Source organism: Aotus nancymaae, unplaced genomic scaffold (genome assembly GCF_030222135.1).
Source record: "Aotus nancymaae isolate 86718 unplaced genomic scaffold, 86718_ANA_hifiasm-v0.15.2.pri h1tg000062l, whole genome shotgun sequence".
In the NCBI taxonomy this organism is placed as follows: Eukaryota; Metazoa; Chordata; class Mammalia; order Primates; family Aotidae; genus Aotus; species Aotus nancymaae.
The window spans coordinates 31,253,027-31,273,983 of NW_026988476.1; the positions used below are offsets into that span (position 1 = coordinate 31,253,027).

A 20,957-nucleotide genomic window follows, 5' to 3' on the forward strand; every position below is an offset into this window, starting at 1 on the left:
CTGAGACTATGCCCTGTCTTAACCCGAGCTCTCACACTAGCAAAAGGGAAACAGGCAAATGTCTATACAGACTCCAAATATGCTTTCCTTATTACCTATTGTCACTCTGCCCCCTGGAAAGAGCGAGGATTCCTTACCATAAAGGGGACTTCCATAGTCAATGCCACCCAAATCTCTAACCTCTTACAAGCTCTAATGCTGCCCAAAGAGGTTGTGGTCATCCACTGACAAGGGCACCGGGCCCAGCAGGATGCTGTTTCTCAGGGCAATGCAAGGGCAGATGTGGTAGCAAAGGCTCTAACCAGTACCAGGCCAGCTCCTGCTCTGGTCCTGTTCCTTACCACAGCCATGTTGCTGGTGTACTCGTCATCAGAAAGACAGGACCTTATATTAAAGGGTGGAACCAAGTCTAACCAGGGCTGGATCTTCCTAAACAACAAAATCGCCCTTCCATGGGAACAGGCTCCTAAAATCATTGCCAAAATCCACCAATCCTTACATATAGGGCCCAAGGCATTGTACCGCTTTATATAACCTCTCTTTTATTCATCAAGTTTACAACAGACAATTGAGCAGGTACACAAGACGTGCATTACTTGCTCTAAGGTCTCATCTCAGGAAAGCTTAAGGCCACAGTTTCCCACCCACCAAATGCGTGGCAACCTGCCAGCTCAGGATTGGCAAATTAATTTTACCCACATGTCCACTCACAGAAAAATTCGCTACCTCCTAACTTTTGTAAATACATTTTCAGGTTGAATAAAAGCCTTCCCTACCTCTCAGAAAACAGCAGACATGGTAGCCTCCATTCTTATTCAAGAGATCATCCCCCGCTTCAGCCTACCTCTCACCATCCAGTCAGACAACAGTCCAGCATTCATAGCCCAGGTAGTCTAGCTGGTCATCAAGTCTCTCAACATCTCCTGGAAACTACACATCCCCTACCACCCTCAGTCATTGGGTAAGGTTGAACGGGCCCATGGCATCCTCAAAAACCATTTAGCCAAACTAACCATTGAGGTAAAACTCTCTTGGCCCACTCTCCTACCTCTTGCTCTAACCCAGATCCGAGCCACCCCATGGAAACCAACAGGCCTTAGCCCCTTTGAGTTGCTGTACAGTCGGCCCTTCTTGGTTTCCCATAATTTCCCAGTGCAACCACCTCCCCTAGCCACCTACCTTCCCTATCTATCTCTCCTCCGCCACTTACTCATGGAGCACGCAGATTGTGCTCTCCCCATTGTTCCAGGGCCTAGAGACACACCCGGCAGCACCCCTTCAGCCAGGTGACGGTGTTCTCCTTTGGGAGCTCCAGCCAGGATCTCTGCAGCCCAGGTGGTCAGGACCCCACATCGTTATCCTAACAACCCCCATGGCTACCAAGCTCCTGGGTCACACCCCATGGTATCATGTGTCCCGCCTTAAGGTGGCACCTCAAGATGACCAATGGAAATCCAAACCCCTGGGTCCCACTCGCCTCCACCTCACCCACGGCCCCTGCCCATCAATTCCTAATCCTTCAAATCCTCCTCCTAGCAATCCTTCTAATATCTCCCCTTAAGTCTAGTCCCTACTATGCCTGTCAGTTCTATTTGCAGGAATCCTGGAAACAAGGCCCCACTACTAAGACCCAATATATTGCTCAAGTAAATTGCCAGCCCATAGATTACAAGTCTCTCATAAAATTCAAGTTCCCAAAATCCAAGGCCAATACTATTAAGAACTCTCAGAATAACTTTGGCCTCTGCTTTCTGTATGACCAAACCAAGAATTTTTATCATAAGTGGAGCGCTATCTTTGGTGGATGCCTGTATGCCTCTTGTGTCATACATAAAACCCCAAAAAGTAAAGTACTTTCCATTAACAACCAAGGCAAGGTGTCCCTTACTATTCGTGACCCCTGGCACGATCAATGGGAAAAGGGAATTGCAGGTAAAATATACACCAGGTTTACAAATAGTCACCCCAGTGGTACATAGCAAATATATCAAACCTATACCCGTGTCGTGCCAGTGGAAATAGACTGACTCAGCTCATTAGGCAACATCATTTTACAAAATAAGGCTGCTTTAACTAACCAACTTAAATCCTTGAGCAATAACCCCCAACCTTTCTCTCGGTTAACAGTAGTACAGCAAGGCGTTAATATATTAAGTTTAACTGAAGCCCTAAACTTTACTAATTGTTTTTTGTGTGCCTCCCTCAATGAATCTCCCTTAGCTGCAGTTCCCCTCTGGACCGAGTTCAACCTGTCACGATAACCTACAGGACCTGACACCACCCTAACAGGGATCCTGCTGTTCAAAGCACACTTCCAGGATCTCTTTCTCTGCTACAGAACAACTGACAGCCTCAGCTGCAACACAACTGTAAAAGTAAGATCCACCCACTATGCACCTCTGGAAGGATACTTTTAGTGTAATGGGACCCTAACCAAGGTTATAAATGCCTCCCTTCCCTCCCCTTGCGTACCTGTTACTCTGGTCCCACAGTTAACGGCATATAAGCAGGCCGAGTTCCTAACCCTCCTTACGCCTCCTCCCCCGTTTGCCGAAACAAACGAGCTGTTTTCCTCCCAGTAGTAGTCGGCCTCTCTTTAGCATCATCTCTAGTAGCCACTGGAATAGGAAGCAGAGCAATTGGCTACAGTGTCACTTCAGCCGCTCAACTGGAAGACAAGCTCCGTGTAGCCATTGAAGCATCAGCCACTTCTCTAGCCTACCTCCAGTGACAAATCACGTCACTAGCTCAGGTAACCCTCCAAAACCGACGGGCCCTTAACCTCCTAACAGCAGAAAAAGGAGGTACCTGTATGTTTCTCCAGGAAGAATGCTGCTACTACATCAATGAATCAGGCCTAGTAGAGAAGAACATCAACACTCTCCACCGCCTCCAGGAGGACCTCCGTAAAAAGCAAAAAACAGGAGCCTTGTCCCTAAGCTGGTGGCATCCCATGCTTACCTGGCTAACCCCCGTCATCACTCCTATCATTGTAATCTGTTTGCTTTTACTAATGGCCCCTTTTCTTCTCAGGTTCCTACAAGCCCGTATGCGAGAAATTGGATGAGTGGCTGTTAACCAAATGCTGCTTCATCCCTTTGTCCGTGTCTCGGTCGAGGCACCAGCCAACTAACCTGTCCCCCTTACTTTGCCCCTATTCAGCAGGAAGTAATCAGAAAGAGCAGTGCCCTTTATCTATCATCAAAAAGTCAGAATGTAAGGCTGGTTGCCTCGCCAGGAGCACAGACACACACACACCCCTTTTTTTCAAAAGCTTGGACAAGCCCAGATGAGCTCAGGCAAGCTCAGACATGCTCAGGCTTGTTCCCTTCTCCCATACTCGCACAGTCTGACCTTCCCTTAAAAGAGCCCAGTATGCAAACAAGGTGCGGTAACCCTAGCGTCTTAACAACCAATAGCAGCCGAGTCTTAACAACCAATAGCAGCCGAGTAATTCCAACCAACAACAAGCCAAGTCCTAGGTAAAGGCTTGTAACTTACCCAATAGCAGTCCTGCTTTCCCACAACCAATCCAGCTCCCTCACTCCGTATAAAACCCCACATCTGAGAGGAGTCTGTGTGACTTCTCCGGCCCCTCCTGTCAGACCGCAGAACCTCACCCGGGAGGCTGAATAAATTCCTTCACATTAAATTATTTTCATGCTGGCCTCAGTTTCTTCATTTTGTCCTTGGCAAGAACAGACCTTACAATGAGTTCTGCTGCAGCAGACTTAAACATACCTGCCCAGCAGCTCTAAATGGAACAATAGAGCTCACAGTTCAGCACTTGAGCTCCTATAAAGGACACACTGTCTCCTCAAGCAGCTCCCTGACCCCCGTATATTGAAAGAGTCACCTCATAAAGGAGAGCTCAGACTGACATCTGGCAGGTATCCTTCTGAGACAAAGATATCAGAAGAAGAAACTGGCAGCAACCCTTACTGTTCTGCAGCTGCTGCAGGTGATTCCCAGGTAAGCAGAGTCTGGAGTGGATCTCCAGCAATCCTACAGCAGAGGGGCCTGACTGTTAGAAGGAAAACAGAAAGAAATAACTTCATCATCAACAAACAGGATGTCCACTCAGAGACCCCATCTGAAAGTCACCAACTACAAAGACCACAGGTAAATAAATCCACAAAGATGGGAAGAAACCAGTGCAAAAAGGATGAAAACATCCAAAACATACCTCTCCTCCAAGTGATCACAACTCCTCACCAGCAAGGCAACAAGGCTGGATGGAGAATGAATCTGATGAATTAACAGAAACAGGCTTCAGAAGGTGAGTAGTAAGAAACTTCTCTGACCTCAAAGAACACTTTCTAAGCCAATGCAAAGAAACTAAGAATCTTGAAAACAGGTTTGATGAAATGCTAATGAGAATAAACAGCTTAAAGAGGAACATAAATGAATTGATGGAGCTGAAAAACATAACACAAGAACTTAGTGAAGTATACACAAGTTTAAATAGCAGAATTGACCAAGCAGAAGAAAGGATATCAGAGGTCGAAGATCAACTCAATGAAATAAAATGAGAAGGCAAGATTAGAGAAAAAAGAGTAAAAAGAAATGAACAAAGTCTTCAAGAAATATGGGATTATGTGAAGAGACCTAATCTACATTGAATAGGTGTACCTGAATGTGACAGAGAAAATGAATCCAAGCTGGAAAACACTCTTCAGGATATTATCCAGGAAAACTTCCCCAACTAGCAAGGCAGGCCAATATTCAAGTCCAGGAAATACAGAGAACACCACAAAGATATTCCTCAAGAAGAGCAACCCTAAGGCACATAATCGTCAGATTCAGCAGCGTTGAAATGAAGGAGAAAATGCTAAGGGCAGCCAGAGAGAAAGGTCGGGTTACTCACAAAGGGAAGCTCATCAGACTCACAGCAGAAATCCTACATGCCAGAAGAGAGTAGGGGCCAATATTCAACATTCTTAAAGAAAAGAACTTTCACCCTAGAATTTCATACCCATCCAAACTAAGTTTCATAAGTGAAGGAGAAACAAAATCCTTTACAAACAAGCAATCACTCAAAGATTTCATTACCACCAGCCCTGCTTTACAAGAGTTCCTGAAAAAAGCACAAAACAGAAAAAGGAATAACCAGTACCAGCCACTCCAAAAACATACCAAATGGTAAAAAGCATTGACACAATGAAGAATCTGCATCAACCAACAGGCAAAACAAGCAGCTAGCATCAAAATGGCAGGATCAAATTCACACATAACAATATTAACCTTAAAAGTAAATGGTCTAAATGGCCCAATCAAAAGACACAGACTGGCAAATTGGATAAAAAGTCAAAACCCATCAGTGTGCTGTATCCAAGAAACCAATCTTACATGGAAGGATACACACTGACTCAAATTAAAGGATGGAGGAAGATTTACCAAGCAAATAGAGAGCAAGAAAAAGTAGGAGTTGCAATGCTAGTATCTGATAAAATAGACTTTAAACCAACAAAGATCAAAAGAGACAAAGGAAGACATTATATAATGGTAAAGGATCAATGCAACAAGAAGAGCTAATGATCCTAAATATATACACACCCAATACAGGAGCACCTAGATACATAAAGCAAGTTCTTAATGACTTACAAGGAGACTTAAACTCCCACACATTAATAGTGAGAGACTTTAACACTCCACTGTCAATATTAGACAGATCAATGAGACAGAAATTAAAAAGGATATCCAGGACTTGAACTCAGATCTGAACCAAACAAACCTAATAGAAATTTACAGAACTCTCCACCCCAGATCCACAAAATATACATTCTTCTCAGCACCACATCACACCTACTAATTGACCACATAGTTGGAAGTAAATCACTCCTTGGCAAATGCAAAAGAACGGAAATCATAACAGTCTCTCAGACCACAGTGCAATCAAGTTAGAACTCAGAATTCAGAAACTAACTAAGAACCTCACAGCTTCATGGAAACTGAACAACTGGCTATTGAATGTTAACTGGATAAACAATGAAATGAAAGCAGAAAAAAAGACATTCTTCAAAATCAACAAGAACAAAGACACAACATACCAGAATCTCTGGGACACATTTAAAGCAGTGTCTAGAGGAAAACATATAGCAATAAATGGCCACATGAGAAGCAAGGAAAGATCTAAAATCGATACCCTATTGTCAAAATTGAAAGAGCTAGAGGAGCAAGATCAAAAAATCTCAAAACCAGCAGAAGGCAAGAAATAACTAAGATCAGAGCAGAATTGAAGGAGATAGAGACAAAAAAAACCCTTCAGAAAAATCAATAAATCCAGGAGCTGGTTTTTTGAGATGATCAACAAAATAGACAGACCACTAGCCAGATTAATAAAAAAGAAAAGAGAGAAGAATCAAATAGATGCAATAAAAAATGATAAAGGGGATATCACCCCAGATTCCACAGAAATAATAAGCACCATCAGAGATTACTACAAACAACTCACACACATAAACCAGTTAACCTGGAAGAAATAGATAAATTCCTGGACAGTTGCACACTCCCAAGCCTTACTAGGAAGAAGTTGAAACCCTGAATAGACCAATAACAAGGGCTGAAGTTGAGGCAGAATTAATAGGCTACCAATGAAAAAAAGCCCATGTCCAGATGGGTTTACAGCTGAATTCTACCAGACAAACAAAGAAGAGCTGTTACTATTCCTTTTGAAACTATTCCAAACAATCCAAAAAGAGGGAATCCTTCCCAAATCATTTTATGGAACCAACATCATCCTGATACCAAAACCCAGCAGAGACTCAGCAAGAAAAGAAAACTTCAGGCCAATATCCATGATGAATTTCGATGAAAAAATCTTCAATAAAATACTGGTAAACCATTGCAACAGCACAAAAAAAAGCTTATGCATCACGATCAAGTAGGCTTCATCCCGGCGATGCAAGGCTGGTTCAACATACACAAGTCCATAAATGTAATTCACCACATAAACAGAACCAAAGACAAAAAACACATGATTATCTCAATAGATAAAGAGAAGGCCTTTGACAAAATTCAACAGCCCTTTATGTGAAAAACTCTCAATAAACTAGGCATTGACAGAAAGTATCTCAAAATAATAAAAGCTATTTATGACAAACCCACAGCCAATATCATACTGAATGGGCAAAAACTGGAAACATTCCCTTTGAAATCTGGCACTAGGCAAGGATGCCCTCTCTCACCACTCCTATTCAATATAGTATTGGAAGTTTTAGCCAGAGCAATCAGGCAAGAAAAAGAAATAAAGGGTTCCAAATAGGAAAGGAAGAAGTCAAATTGTCTCTATTTGCAGATGACATGATTGTATATTTAGAAGACCCCATTGTCTCAGCCCCAAATCTCCTGAAACTGATAAGCAACTTCAGCAAACTCTCAGGATACAAAATCAATGTGCAAAACTCACAAGCATTCCTATACACCAGTAACAGACAAAGAAAGAGCCAAATCATGAGCAAACTCCCATTTACAATTGCTACAAAGAGAATAAAATACCTAGGAATACAATAAACAAAGGAGGTAAAAGATCTCTTCAAGGAGAACTACAAACCACTGCTCAAGGAAATAAGAGAGGACGCAAACAGATGGAAAAACATTCCATGCTCATGGTTAGGAAGAATCAATATCATAAAAATGGCCATACTGCCGAAAGTAATTTATAGATTCAACACTATCCCCATCAAGCTACCAATGATCTTCTTCACAGAACTGGAAAAAAAAACCTAAACAAGTCAATTCTAAGCAAAAAGAACAAAGCTGGAGGCATCATGCTACCTGACTTCAAACTATACTACAAGTCTACAGTAATGAAAACAGCATAGTACTGGTACCAAAACAGAGATATAGACCAATGGAACAGAATAGAGGCCTCAGAGGCAATGCTACACATGTACAACCATCTGATCTTTGACAAACCTCACAAAAACAAGCAATGGGGAAAGGATTCCCTGCTTAATAAATGGTGTTGGGAAAACTGGCTAGTCATGTGCAGAAAGCAGAAACTGGACCCGTTCCTAACACCTTACACTAAAATTAACACCAGATGGATTAAAGACTTAAACATAAGACCTAACAACATAAAAACCCTAGAAGAAAGCCTAGGCAAAACCATTCAGGACGTAGGCATAGGCAAGGACTTTATGACTAAAATACCAAAAGCATTGGCAACAAAAGCCAAAATAGACAAATGGGACCTAATCAAACTCCAGAGCTTCTGCAAATCAAAAAACACAGACTTTAGAGTGAATTGGAAACCAACAGAAAGCGAAAAAGTTTTTGCAATATATCCACCTGACAAAGGGCTACTATCCAGAATCTACAAAGAACTAAAACAGATTTACAAGAAAAAAACAAGCCCATTCAAAAGTGGGCAAAGGATATGAACAGACACTTTTCAAAAGAAGACATATATGAGGCAAAGAAACATATGAAAAAATGCTCATCATCACTGGTCATTAGAGAAATGCAAATGAAAACTACATTGAGATACCATCTCTCACCAGTTAGAATGGCGATCATTAAAAAATCCAGAGACAACAGATGTTGGAGAGGATGTCGAGAAATAGGAACACTTTTACACTGTTGGTGGGAGTGTAAATTAGTTCAACCACTGTGGAAAACAGTGTGGCGATTCCTCAAGGACCTAGAAATAGAAATTCCATTTGACCCAGCAATCCCATTACTGGGTATGTATCCAAAGGATTATAAATCATTCTATTATAAAGACACATGCACATGAATGTTCATTGCAGCACTGTTTACAATAGCAAAGACTTGGAACCAACCCAAATGCCCATTGATGATAGACTGGACAGGGAAAATGTGGCACATATACACCATGGAATACTATGCAGCCATAAAAAACGATGAGTTTGTGTCCTTTGCAGGGACATGGATGAATCTGGAAACCATCATTCTCAGCAAACTGACACAAGAACAGAAAATCAAACACCACATGTTCTCTCTCACAGGCAGGGAACAATGACACAGGGACACATGGACACAGGGAGGGGAGCATCACACCGTGGGGTCTGTGAGGGGGGACCTGAGGAGGGACAGCATGGGGTGGGGAGTTGGGGAGGGATAACATGGGGAGAAATGCCAGATATAGGTGATAGGGAGGAAGGCAGCAAACCACATTGCCATGTACGTACCTATATGACAATCTTCCATGTTCTTCACATGTACCCCGAAACCTAAAACGTAATAAAATATATATTTTTAAAAAAGAATAGCACAATGGACTTTGGGTACTCAGGGGAAAATGGTGGGAAGAGGGTGAGGGATAAAAGACTACAAATAGCCCCACTGGAAACACGGCTGAACCAGGGACGATCCAGCTCAGTGGGGGAGGGGTGTCCTCCATCGGGAAACACCCTGCAGTTCCCGGGGCAATTTGCCATAACCAAGACAACCCGCCACTACAGAGACTCCGTCACTACAGGGGCAGACCAGCATAGCGGAAGCAGTTCTAACTACACCCATATAAACAGGGCTGCAGGGAAGCTCACATGGAAGCTGGGCGGAGCCCACAGCAGCTCAGCGAAGCCTCTGCAGGCTGAGTGTGACTAGACTGCCACCTTGTGGGCAGGGAAAACAACAGCAACACAGCTGAAAATCATAAAGCCCTAACTACTCCCTGGGCCAGAACACCTGGGGGGAAGAAAAGGGGGTTTATGATTTCAGCTGCTGCAGACTTAAAATTACCAAAATCAGAAAGACAGCAACTACAAAGTCGAGAGGTGGATAAATCCACAAAGATGGGAAGAAACCAGTGCAAAAAGGATGAAAACACCCAAAACCAGAACACCTCTCCTCCTACAAGGGAGCACAACTCCCCACCAGCAAGGGAACAAGACTGGATGGAGAATGAGTGTGATGAAATGACAGAATCAGCTTTCAGAAAGTGGATAATAAGAAACTTCCGTGAGCTAAAAGAACATGTTCTAACCCAATGCAAAGAAACTAAGAACCTTGAAAAAAGACTTGATGAAATGCTAATGAGAATGGACAACTTAGAGAGGAATATGAGTGAATTGATGGAGCTGAAAAACACAACACGAGAACTTCGCAAAGCATGCACAAGTTTCAACAGCCGAATTGACCAAGCAGAAGAAAGGATATCAGAGGTCGAAGATCAACTCAATGAAATAAAACGAGAAGGGAAGATTAGAGAAAACAAGGTAAAAAGGAATGAACAAAGTCAACAAGAATTATGGGACTATGTGAAAAGACCTAATCTACGTGTGATAGGTGTACCTGAATGTGACGAAGAGAATGCATCCAAGCTGGAAAATACTCTTCAGGATATTATCCAGGAAAACTTCCCCAACCTAGCAAGGCAGGCCAATATTCAAGTCCAGGAAATTCAGAGAACACCACAAAGATATTCCTCTAGAAGAGCAACCCCAAGGCACATAATCATCAGATTCACCAGGGTTGAAATGAAGGAGAAAATACTAAGGGCAGCCAGAGAGAAAGGTCAGGTTACCCACAAAGGGAAACCCATCAGACTCACAGCAGATCTCTCAGCAGAAACACTACAGGCCAGAAGAGAGTGGGAGCCAATATTCAACATCCTTAAAGAAAAGAACTTTCAACCTAGAATTTCACATCCAGCCAAACTAAGCTTCATAAGTGAAGGAAAAAAGAAAATCCTTTGTGAACAAGCAAGTACTCACAGATTTCATCACCACCAGACCAGCTTTACAAGAGCTCCTGAAGGAAACACTACATATAGAAAAAAACAACCAGCACCAGCCACTCCAAAAACACACGAAATGGTAAAGAGCATCAACACAATGAAGAATCTGCATCAACCAATGGGCAAAACAGCCAGCTAGCATCAAAATGACAGGATCAAATTCAAACATAACAATATTAACCCTAAATGTAAATGGACTAAATGCCCCTATCAAAAGACACAGACTGGCAAATTGGATAAAAAGCCAAAACCCATCAGTGTGCTGTATCCAGGAAACCCACCTCACATGCAAGGATACACAAAGGCTCAAAATAAAGGGATGGAGGAAGATTTACCAAGCAAATGGAGAGCAAAAAAAAAGCAGGAGTTGCAATTCTCATCTTTCATAAAATAGACTTTAAAGCAACAAAGATCAAAAGAGACAAAGAAGGACATTACATAATGGTAAAAGGATCAATGCAGCAAGAAGAGCTAACGATCCTAAATATATATGCACCTAATACAGGAGCACCCAGATACATAAGGCAAGTTCTTAAAGACTTGCAAAGAGACTTAGACTCCCACACAATAATAGTGGGAGATTTCAACACACCATTGTCAATATTAGATCAATGAGACAGAAAATTAATAAGGATATCCAGGACTTGAACTCAGACCTGGAACAAGCAAACCTAATAGACATTTACAGAACTCTCCAGCCCAAATCCACAGAATATACATTCTTCTCAGCACCACATCACACCTACTCTAAAATTGACCACATAATTGGAAGTAAATCACTCCTCAGCAAATGCAAAAGAACGGAAACCATAACAAACAGTCTCTCAGACCACAGTGCAATCAAGTTAGAACTCAGAATTCAGAAGCCAACCCAGAACCGCACAGCCTCATGGAAACTGAACAACTTTCTCCTGAATGTTGACTGGATAAACACTGAAATGAAGGCAGAAATAAAGATGTTCTTCAAAACCAACGAGAATGAAGACACCACATACCAGAATCTCTGGGACACATTTAAAGCAGTCTCTAGAGGAAAATATATAGCAATAGGTGCCCACATGAGAAGAAAGGAGAGATCTAAAATTGACACCCTATCGTCAAAATTGAAAGAGCTAGAGGAGCAATATCAAAAAAACTCAAAACCTAGCAGAAGACAAGAAATAACTAAGATCAAAGCAGAATTGAAGGAGATAGAGACACGAAAAACCCTTCAAAAAATCAATAAATCCAGGAGTTGGTTTTTTGAAAAGATCAACAAAATAGACAGACCACTAGCCAGACTAATAAAAAAGAAAAGAGAGAATAACCAAATAGATGCAATAAAATATGATAAAGGGGATATCACCACAGATGCCACAGAAATTCAAACCATCATCAGAGATTATTACAAACAACTCTATGCACATAAATTAGAAAACCTGGAAGAAATGGATAAATTCCTGGACAGTAGCCTCCTCCCATGCCTAAACCAGGAAGAAGTCGAAACCCTGAATAGACCAATAACAAGGTCTGAAGTCGAGGCATCAATTAATAGCCTACCGCACAAAAAAAGCCCAGGCCCAGATGGGTTCACAGCCAAATTCTACCAGACATACAAAGAGGAACTGGTACCATTCCTACTGAAACTATTCCAAATAATCCAAAAAGAGGGAATCCTTCCCAAATCGTTTTATGAGACCAACATCATCCTAATACCAAAACCTGGCAGGGACTCAACAAAAAAAGAAAACTACAGGCCAATATCCATGATGAACATAGATGCAAAAATCTTCAATCAAATACTGGCAAGCCGATTACAACAGCACATCAAAAAGCTTATCCACCATGATCAAGTAGGATTCATCCCGGGGATGCAAGGCTGGTTCAATATACGCAAGTCTATAAATGTAATTCACCACATAAACAGAACCAAAAACAAAAACCACATGATTATCTCAATTGATGCAGAGAAGGCCTTCAACAAAATTCAACAGCCCTTTATGCTAAAAACTCTCAATAAACTAGGTATCGACGGAACGTATCTCAAAATAATAAAAGCTATTTATGACAAACCGACAGCCAACATCATACTGAATGGGCAAAAACTGGAAACATTCCCTTTGAAATCTGGCACTAGACAAGAATGCCCTCTCTCACCACTCCTATTCAATATTGTACTGGAAGTTCTAGCCAGAGCAATCAGGCAAGAAAAAGAAATAAAGGGTATTCAATTAGGAAAGGAGGAAGTCAAATTGTCTCTATTTGCAGACGACATGATTGTATATCTAGAAGACCCTATCACCTCAGCCCAAAATCTCCTGAAACTGATAAGCAACTTCAGCAAAGTCTCAGGATACAAAATCAATGTGCAAAAATCACAAGCATTCCTATACACCAATAACAGACTTAAAGGGAGCCAAATCAAGAACAAACTGCCATTCACAATTGCTACAAAGAGAATAATATACCTAGGAATACAACTAACAAGGAACGTAAAGGACCTCTTCAAGGAGAACTACAAATCACTGCTCAACGAAATAAGAGAGGACACAAACAGATGGAGAAACATTCCATGTTCATGGTTAGGAAGAATTAATATCGTGAAAATGGCCATACTGCCCAAAGTAATTTACAGATTCAATGCTATCCCCATCAAGCTACCAATGAACTTCCTCACAGAACTGGAAAAAACCACCTTAAACTTCATATGGAACCAAAAGAGAGCCCGCATAGCCAAGTCAATTCTAAGCAAAAAGAACAAAGCGGGAGGCATCACACTACCGGACATCAAACTCTACTACAAGGCTACAGTAATCAAAACAGCATGGTACTGGTACCAAAACAGGGATATAGACCAATGGAACAGAACAGAGGCGTCGGAGGTGACACAACATATCTACAACCACCTGATCTTTGACAAAGCTGAAAAAAACAAGCAATGGGGAAAGGATTCCCTGTTCAATAAGTGGTGTTGGGAAAACTGGCTAGCCATATGCAGAAAGCAGAAACTCGACCCCTTCCTGACACCTTACACTAAAATTGACTCCAGATGGATTAAAGACTTAAACATAAGACCTAACACCATAAAAACACTAGAAGGAAACCTAGGCAAAACCATTCAGGACATAGGCGTAGGCAAGGACTTTATGACCAAAACACCAAAAGCATTGGCAACAAAAGCCAAAATAGACAAATGGGACCTAATCAAACTCCACAGCTTCTGCACGGAAAAATAAACAGTCAATAGAGTGAATCAGCAACCAACAGAATGGGAAAAAAAATTTGCAGCCTACCCGTCTGACAAAGGGCTGATATCCAGAATTTACAATGAGCTAAAGAAGATTTACAAGAAAAAAACAAACAAGCCCATTCAAAAATGGGCGAAGGATATGAACAGATATTTTACAAAAGAAGACATACATGAGGCCAACAAACATATGAAAAAATGCTCATCATCACTGGTCATTAGAGAAATGCAAATCAAAACTACATTGAGATACCATCTCACGCCAGTTAGAATGGCGATCATTAAAAAATCTGGAGACAACAGATGCTGGAGAGGATGTGGAGAAATAGGAACACTTTTACACTGTTGGTGGGAGTGTAAATTAGTTCAACCACTGTGGAAAACAGTGTGGCGATTCCTCAAGGACCTAGAAATAGAAATTCCATTTGACCCAGCAATCCCATTACTGGGTATATATCCAAAGGATTATAAATCATTCTACTGTAAGGACACATGCACACGAATGTTCATTGCAGCACAATTTACAATAGCAAAGACTTGGAACCAACCCAAATGCCCATCGATGATAGACTGGACAGGAAAAATGTGGCACATATACACCATGGAATATTATGCAGCCATTAAAAACGAGGAGTTCACGTCCTTTGTAGGGACATGGATGAACCTGGAAACCATCATTCTCAGCAAACTGACACAAGAACACAAAACCAAACACCACATGTTCTCACTCATAGGCGGGTGTTGAAAAAGGAGAACACATGGACACAGGGAGGTTAGCACTATACACAGGGGTCTGTTGGGGGGGGACAGCGTGGGGGTGGGGAGTTGGGGAGGGATAGCATGGGGAGAAATGCCAGATATAGGTGAAGGGGAGGGAGGCAGCAAATCATACTGCCACGTATGCACCTATGCAACAACCTTGCATGTTTTTCACATGTACCCCAAAACCTAAAATGCAATAAAAAATAAATAAATAAATAAATAAATAAAAAAGACTACAAATAGGGTGCAGTGGATACTGTACCAGGTGATGGGTGCACCAAAATCTCACAAATCACCACTAAAGAACTTACTCATGTAACCAAACACTACCTGTTCCCCAATAACCTATGGAAGAAAAAGAAGAAAAAAGAAGGAGGAGGAGGAGGAGGAGGAGGAGGGGGAGGAGGAGGGGGAGGAGGAGGGGGTGGAAGAGGGAGAGGAAGAAGAAAGAAGAAAGAAGAAGAAGAAGAAAGAAGAAAGAAGAAGAAGTTTTATTGACCATCCATATGAGCAATGATGACTGCCGGAGCCAACTTGGAGAGAAGACGGATGCCAGAGTCTTCAGCAGATAACGTTTCAATAGTGGCACGAAGGAGTGGCTGGATTTTTTAGTCTCTCATCCCATAATCTTTATTAACTCCCCAAAGCCACTCGACTGATAGTAGTAGTAGTGATAACATTATTGATATGGGCAAGAGATCAGTTGCTGTGTGAAGGCATCTTAATTACTAGCTCAGACTGATTCCTGGGCTAGGCACTCAACCCTTTTGATAGGACTCTTCTGCATCTCAGTTTCTCCCTCTCTTTTAGATTCTTCCAGATCCAGCTAAGTTCAAGTATTCCCTATTATGATATTCTCCCTTAACCTTGTATCCACTCTAGCAACTATGACTGTTCACAGCTAAACTTAGTGAAAAGCTGATGGCAGTGAAACAATGGTATCAGAGTTGTCTCTGGGGTCAGGAGAAGGACTTTCGCTACAGAGTCCTATTGAAGATCCCTGTGAGCCACCTATTTGAGGTCATCCCCAATATCCTTTCATCTCCCATTCCCACACCCGGTTGTGGGAGTCTACTGAAATTATATATTTTTACTCTTTAAGTCTGGCTTATGAAGAGAGAAGAAAAGCTGGGAAAAACAAAGATAAACATACTTTTATTCATTAAAAAGGCAGAGGAGAAACTTCCCAAAGGCATGAAGTTGGTCAGCTTTATCTATCTAGTTACAAAAAGGTAGCCACAAAAGATTGCCATTTTATCCAAGTGATGTTAAATAGAAAAATATAGAAAAAAATTAAAACCCAAGCAGAACACAAATAAGGCTAGAGCCACCTGATAGCAGATTTGAACCTTCTGCAAATGACATTAATGGCTGAGGGCCATTTCACTCACAGCACAACCCTGAATGGAGAAAATCACCTGCCAGAAATTCAGGTGCCATTGAAAGAAACCCAAGCACATGATCATTTCTATATTAGAAAAAGACAAATTCAGGACAGCCATGTGTTGGATACAAAGCTCCAGAAGATTGCAAAGCAATAAAATAGAAAAACAGGCAACCAAAATTACAAGTCTAAAAAGGATATGGCATTCCTTGTCATAGTGAAGGAGGAAAGAAAGCAAGCAAACAACTAAAAGCTAAAAAGTTCAAAGTCAAATAATATCTGAAAGAAAAGAGGCTGATTATAGATGATGACTCCAAAGCAAGACTAGAGTCATAGGACCCCTCCTGCATTGACACAAGCACGACCTCCTTCATGAGATGAGAGACTGCAGGAAAAACACACACAAAAAAAGACTTTCAAAATTTAATCTTCCTCCTACATATATTCCATTTCCAGAACTTTATCTCCCAGAACTCTCTGATGACATTCAGCAGAAAATTATAAAAATTTTAGAAGAGGCTGGGCACAGTGGCTCACACCTGTAGTTCCAACACTTTGGGAGGCCGAGATGGGCAGATCACTTGAGGTCAGGATTTCAAGACCAGCCTGGCCAACATGACGAAACCCCATCTCTACCAAAAATACAATATTAGTTGGTGTGGTGGCACACATATGTGATCCCAGCTACTTAAGAGGCTGAGGCATGAGAATTGCTTGAACCTCAGAAGCAAATGCAGTAAGCCGAGATCACACCACTGCACTCCAGCCTGGGTGACAGAGTGAGACTCTGTCTCAAAAACAAACAAACAAACTTAAAAAGAGAGCCAAAGGAGAAGTGAGGATTCAGATAACACAGCAAAAAATGAAGAGAAGTTGGAGGACTAACACTACCCAACTTCAAATCTTTCTCTAAAGCTATAGTAATCAGGAAAGTGTGGTATTGGTGAACAAATAGACAAATCATTAATGAAATAGAATAGAGTGCCCAGAAGCAGACCAACAGAAATATTGTCCACTGATCCTTGACAAACAAGCAAAAGCAATACAATGAAGCAAAGAGTATTCTCAACAAATAGTGCTAGAACAACTGAACATCAATATGCAAAAAAGAGTCTAGACACAAACCTTACATCCTTCATGAAAATTAAGTCAAAATAGATTATAGACCTAAATGTAAAATGCAAAACTATAAAACACCTAGAAGATAATGTAGGAGAAAACCTAGATGACTTTGGGAATAGCAATGACTTTCAGTATGGCAATGATTTTTAGATACAACACAAATGGCATGATCTGTGAAAAAAATTATCGATAGGCTGGACATCATTAAAACAATTTTTGCTCTGCAAAAAAAAAAAAAAGTTAAGAGAATGAGATAAAAGCCACCGACTGGGAGAAAATGTATGCAAAAGACACATCTGACAAAGAACTGTTATGAAAAATATATAAAGAACTCTTCAAACTCAACAATTAAAAAAAAATGCCAATTAAAAAATGAGTCAATGACTTCAACAGATACCTTACCAAAGAAGATACAAGATGGCAAATAATCACATGAAAAGATGTTCCACATCATATGTCATCAAGGAAATGCAAATTAAAACAATGTGATACCACTACATACCTACTGGAATGACCAAATCCAGAACATTGAAAACATCAAATGCTGGGGAGGATGTGGATCGATAGAAACTCTCATTCATTGCTGGTGAGAATATGCAAAATGGCGCAGCCTCTTTGGAAGACAATTTTGAGGTATCTCACAAAACTAAACGTACTCTAACCATATGATCCTGCCATCATGCTCCTTAGTACTTACTCAAAGGAGTTGAAAATGTCCACACAAAAACCTGCATATGTATGTTTACAACAGCTTTATTCATAATTGCCAAAACTTGGAAGCAATCAAGATGTCCTTCTGTAGGAGAATGGATAAATATGCTGTGGAATATTAGACAATGGAATATTATTCAGCACTAAAAATAAATGAGCTATCAAGCCTTGAAAAGACATAGAGGAGACATAAATACATTTCACTAAGTGAAAGAAGCCAATCTAAAAGGCTACATACTGTTTGATTTCAACTATATAATATCCTGTAATAGATAAAACTATGGAGGCAGTAAAAAGATCAATGGTTCTTGGGGGCTAGTGGGGAGGGATAGATGAATAGGAGAAGCACAGAGTATGTTTAGGGCAGTTAAACTACACCATGGAAGTATAACAGTGGATAAGTGTCATTACATAACTGTCCAAACCTGTATATACAACACCAAAATTGAGCCCTAATATAAACTATGGACTTTGAATGACTATGACATGTTAATATAGGTTCATCAATTGTAACAAATGTACCACTCTGGAACAGGATGTTGATAATGAGGAAAGTTATGCATGTGTGAGGCAGAGGATGTTAGGAAGTCTCTGCACCTTCGTCTTAATTTTGCTTTGAATGTTAAAGTGTTCTAAAAAATAAAGCCTAAAAAATTGATGAGCATGCATATTAATCTGAGCACATTAAATTTTTAATGTTTGTTTCATTTGTTTATTTATAGATAAACAAATATAGATGGATATCTATATAGATATAGATATAGATATCCAAATATAGATGGATATTTATAAATATCCATCTCCTGTCAATGACCAAAACTTTATCCTTTGGTTTGCAGTGATATATAAAAAGAAGTCTGTAATTTGATTTTGGGGAATCAATAAAATCAGCATGTGCTGTAATGAATGATTAAACACCATCCACCCCTGCTGACTATACTTTTTTGTAGATGACAATATGACCTTTCCTTCTCTCTCTGTAATAAAACCATTGGTAAATCCAATAGGTATTTTTAGTCCTTGCTATTTTAAGTTCTCTACAGCACTTAGTCCAGTTGCCACTCCATTTTGGTTTTCCATGTACAGATACTGTAATCCCTTCTTCTAAAAGTGTTTTTTGTCCTTATTTTCCCTCCTTAGCTCAACCTTCAAAAAATTTTAGGGTTCCATACTTAATTCAACTCAATAAGCATTTTTGAGCACCAAATAATGTGCAAAGCATGATGGTCAGTACTGTAGATACCAAGATGGTGAAGTCATGCAAGTCATGGGAGAAGCATACAAATAAACACGTATAATGTAACCTCTAAGTGCTACAATAAAAATATGACTCACCCACAGCGCCACAGAGGGTAAAGCAGTGAACTCTGCCCCTTCTCTCTTTACCCACTCTTCCTAATGTTTTAACTGGGCCTTTTCAATTATGAGAGGTTCACAGAGATGATTCAAATAAGGAAGAGTTTGTTGTAATGACATACATGGACAATAAAGAACAAAGGTGTCTCACAGGAATGAAAGAACAGGGGCGTGCTCAGCCTTCCTGTGCCACATGACTTATGCTGCATTATGCTTTCTGCTTTCTCACAACTTCAGTTTGCACACAGTCCATAATGGTTCTTTCTCTATCTTGCAGCATCTTGTCAGTGTCAGCAACGTCTACCAATTGCCACATTTCCTCAATGTTTATCAATGTAAACTCCTGATGGAAAAAAAATCTTGATTGGTCCAGATAATCTTTTTGTACTAGGCTTTGTTAGAAATCACCAGCTAGCCTAAGGATTGAGAGCTAAAAATGAAATCCTAAGCCCCTCAACGCACTGAATAGACCCCCTGTTGGGCAAGGGAACCCCAGAGAAACTTTAAAAGCTGAGTTCCTGGCCATGATGAGACAGGAGGTCAGACAAGCCTCATCATACCCCCTCCTTTTTGCAGTTTAGACAAAACAACTTGCCAGCAGTAATGTTAAACTAGACTAACAGAACGGACTCTTTATGGCAATAAGATATCAAATTATAAATAGGATCTAAGGCCATACCAGGCAAGCATGGAGTCATGCACTCCTACACTTAAAGAGTGAACAGGACGGGCGCAGTGACTCACACCTATAATCCCAGCATTTTGGGAGGCCAAGGCAGGTGGATCACAAGGTCAGGAGATTGAGACCATCCTGGTTAACATGGTGAAACCCCTGTCTCTACTAAAAATAAAAAAAAAATTAGCCAAGTGTGGTGGCACAGGCCTGTAATCCCAGCTACTTGGGAGGCTGAGGCAGGAGAATCGCTTAAACCCAGGAGAAGGGGGTTGCAGTGAGCTGAGATTGTGCCACTGCACTCCATCCTGGTGACAGAGGGAGACTTCATCTCAAAAAAAAAAAAAAAAAAGAATTAACTATGTTCTAACTGCCACAAGATTTTTCCCTACTCTGAAACTAAACAAGCGCTGACCTCAAGATACGCAATATTGAAATAACTGCAGCCCAGCCTGCATCAGATGCTGACTGACTCCCTGTTTCATAAGCCACAGCTACAGCTTTGATTGAACAAGAGACTGATTTCTGTAACTTTCTCCTGATTAGAGATCACCAACCATGGACTGGCTCTGGCAGGTTTTCCAGAGGCTCTGTACTTGTGTGGCTTCCTATCTCTGCTTTACCTTTTGGCATATCTGTCCTAATTGTTATGCATTTAAATGTTAAGTCTCCACCTGAGGGTGAACACGGGTTGTGTGTAACATACATGTTTATTCAACCTGAATGTGCATGATAACCCTCATGGATATTCATAGCTTGGCCAATTTGTTCAGCAAAAATTCCTGTCTCATCTTCCCCTCCCTTGAAGTGCCTGTTTCTGGGCTTTGGCCAGAGGCTAGGCTTCCCAGCTTTTCAGAATGGCCACCTTGTGGGTGGTAACCATTTATAAAAAATAAAGTTTTTTTCTAAATTTATAAATTGAGTAATTACTTTTCTGTTAACAGAATGGAATCCACTTCCAATCCAACCCTCTGTGGTTAGAAGTGGAGATGAACATGTGATAAAGCCCTTTTCAACG

The 20,957-nt window shown here is 40.9% G+C and overlaps 1 long non-coding RNA gene across 1 annotated transcript in view; it reads right to left on the reverse strand.

Annotated features, from left to right (window-relative positions):
• LOC135270406 (uncharacterized) overlaps positions 1-9,199 on the reverse strand; it is a 71,691-nt gene extending 62,492 nt beyond the window's left edge. Inside the window, exon 1 of the long non-coding RNA XR_010338540.1 lies at positions 9,156-9,199. This is a non-coding gene — a long non-coding RNA (uncharacterized LOC135270406). The remainder of the gene's footprint in view (positions 1-9,155) is intronic.
• Between the last annotated feature and the right edge of the window lie 11,758 nt (positions 9,200-20,957).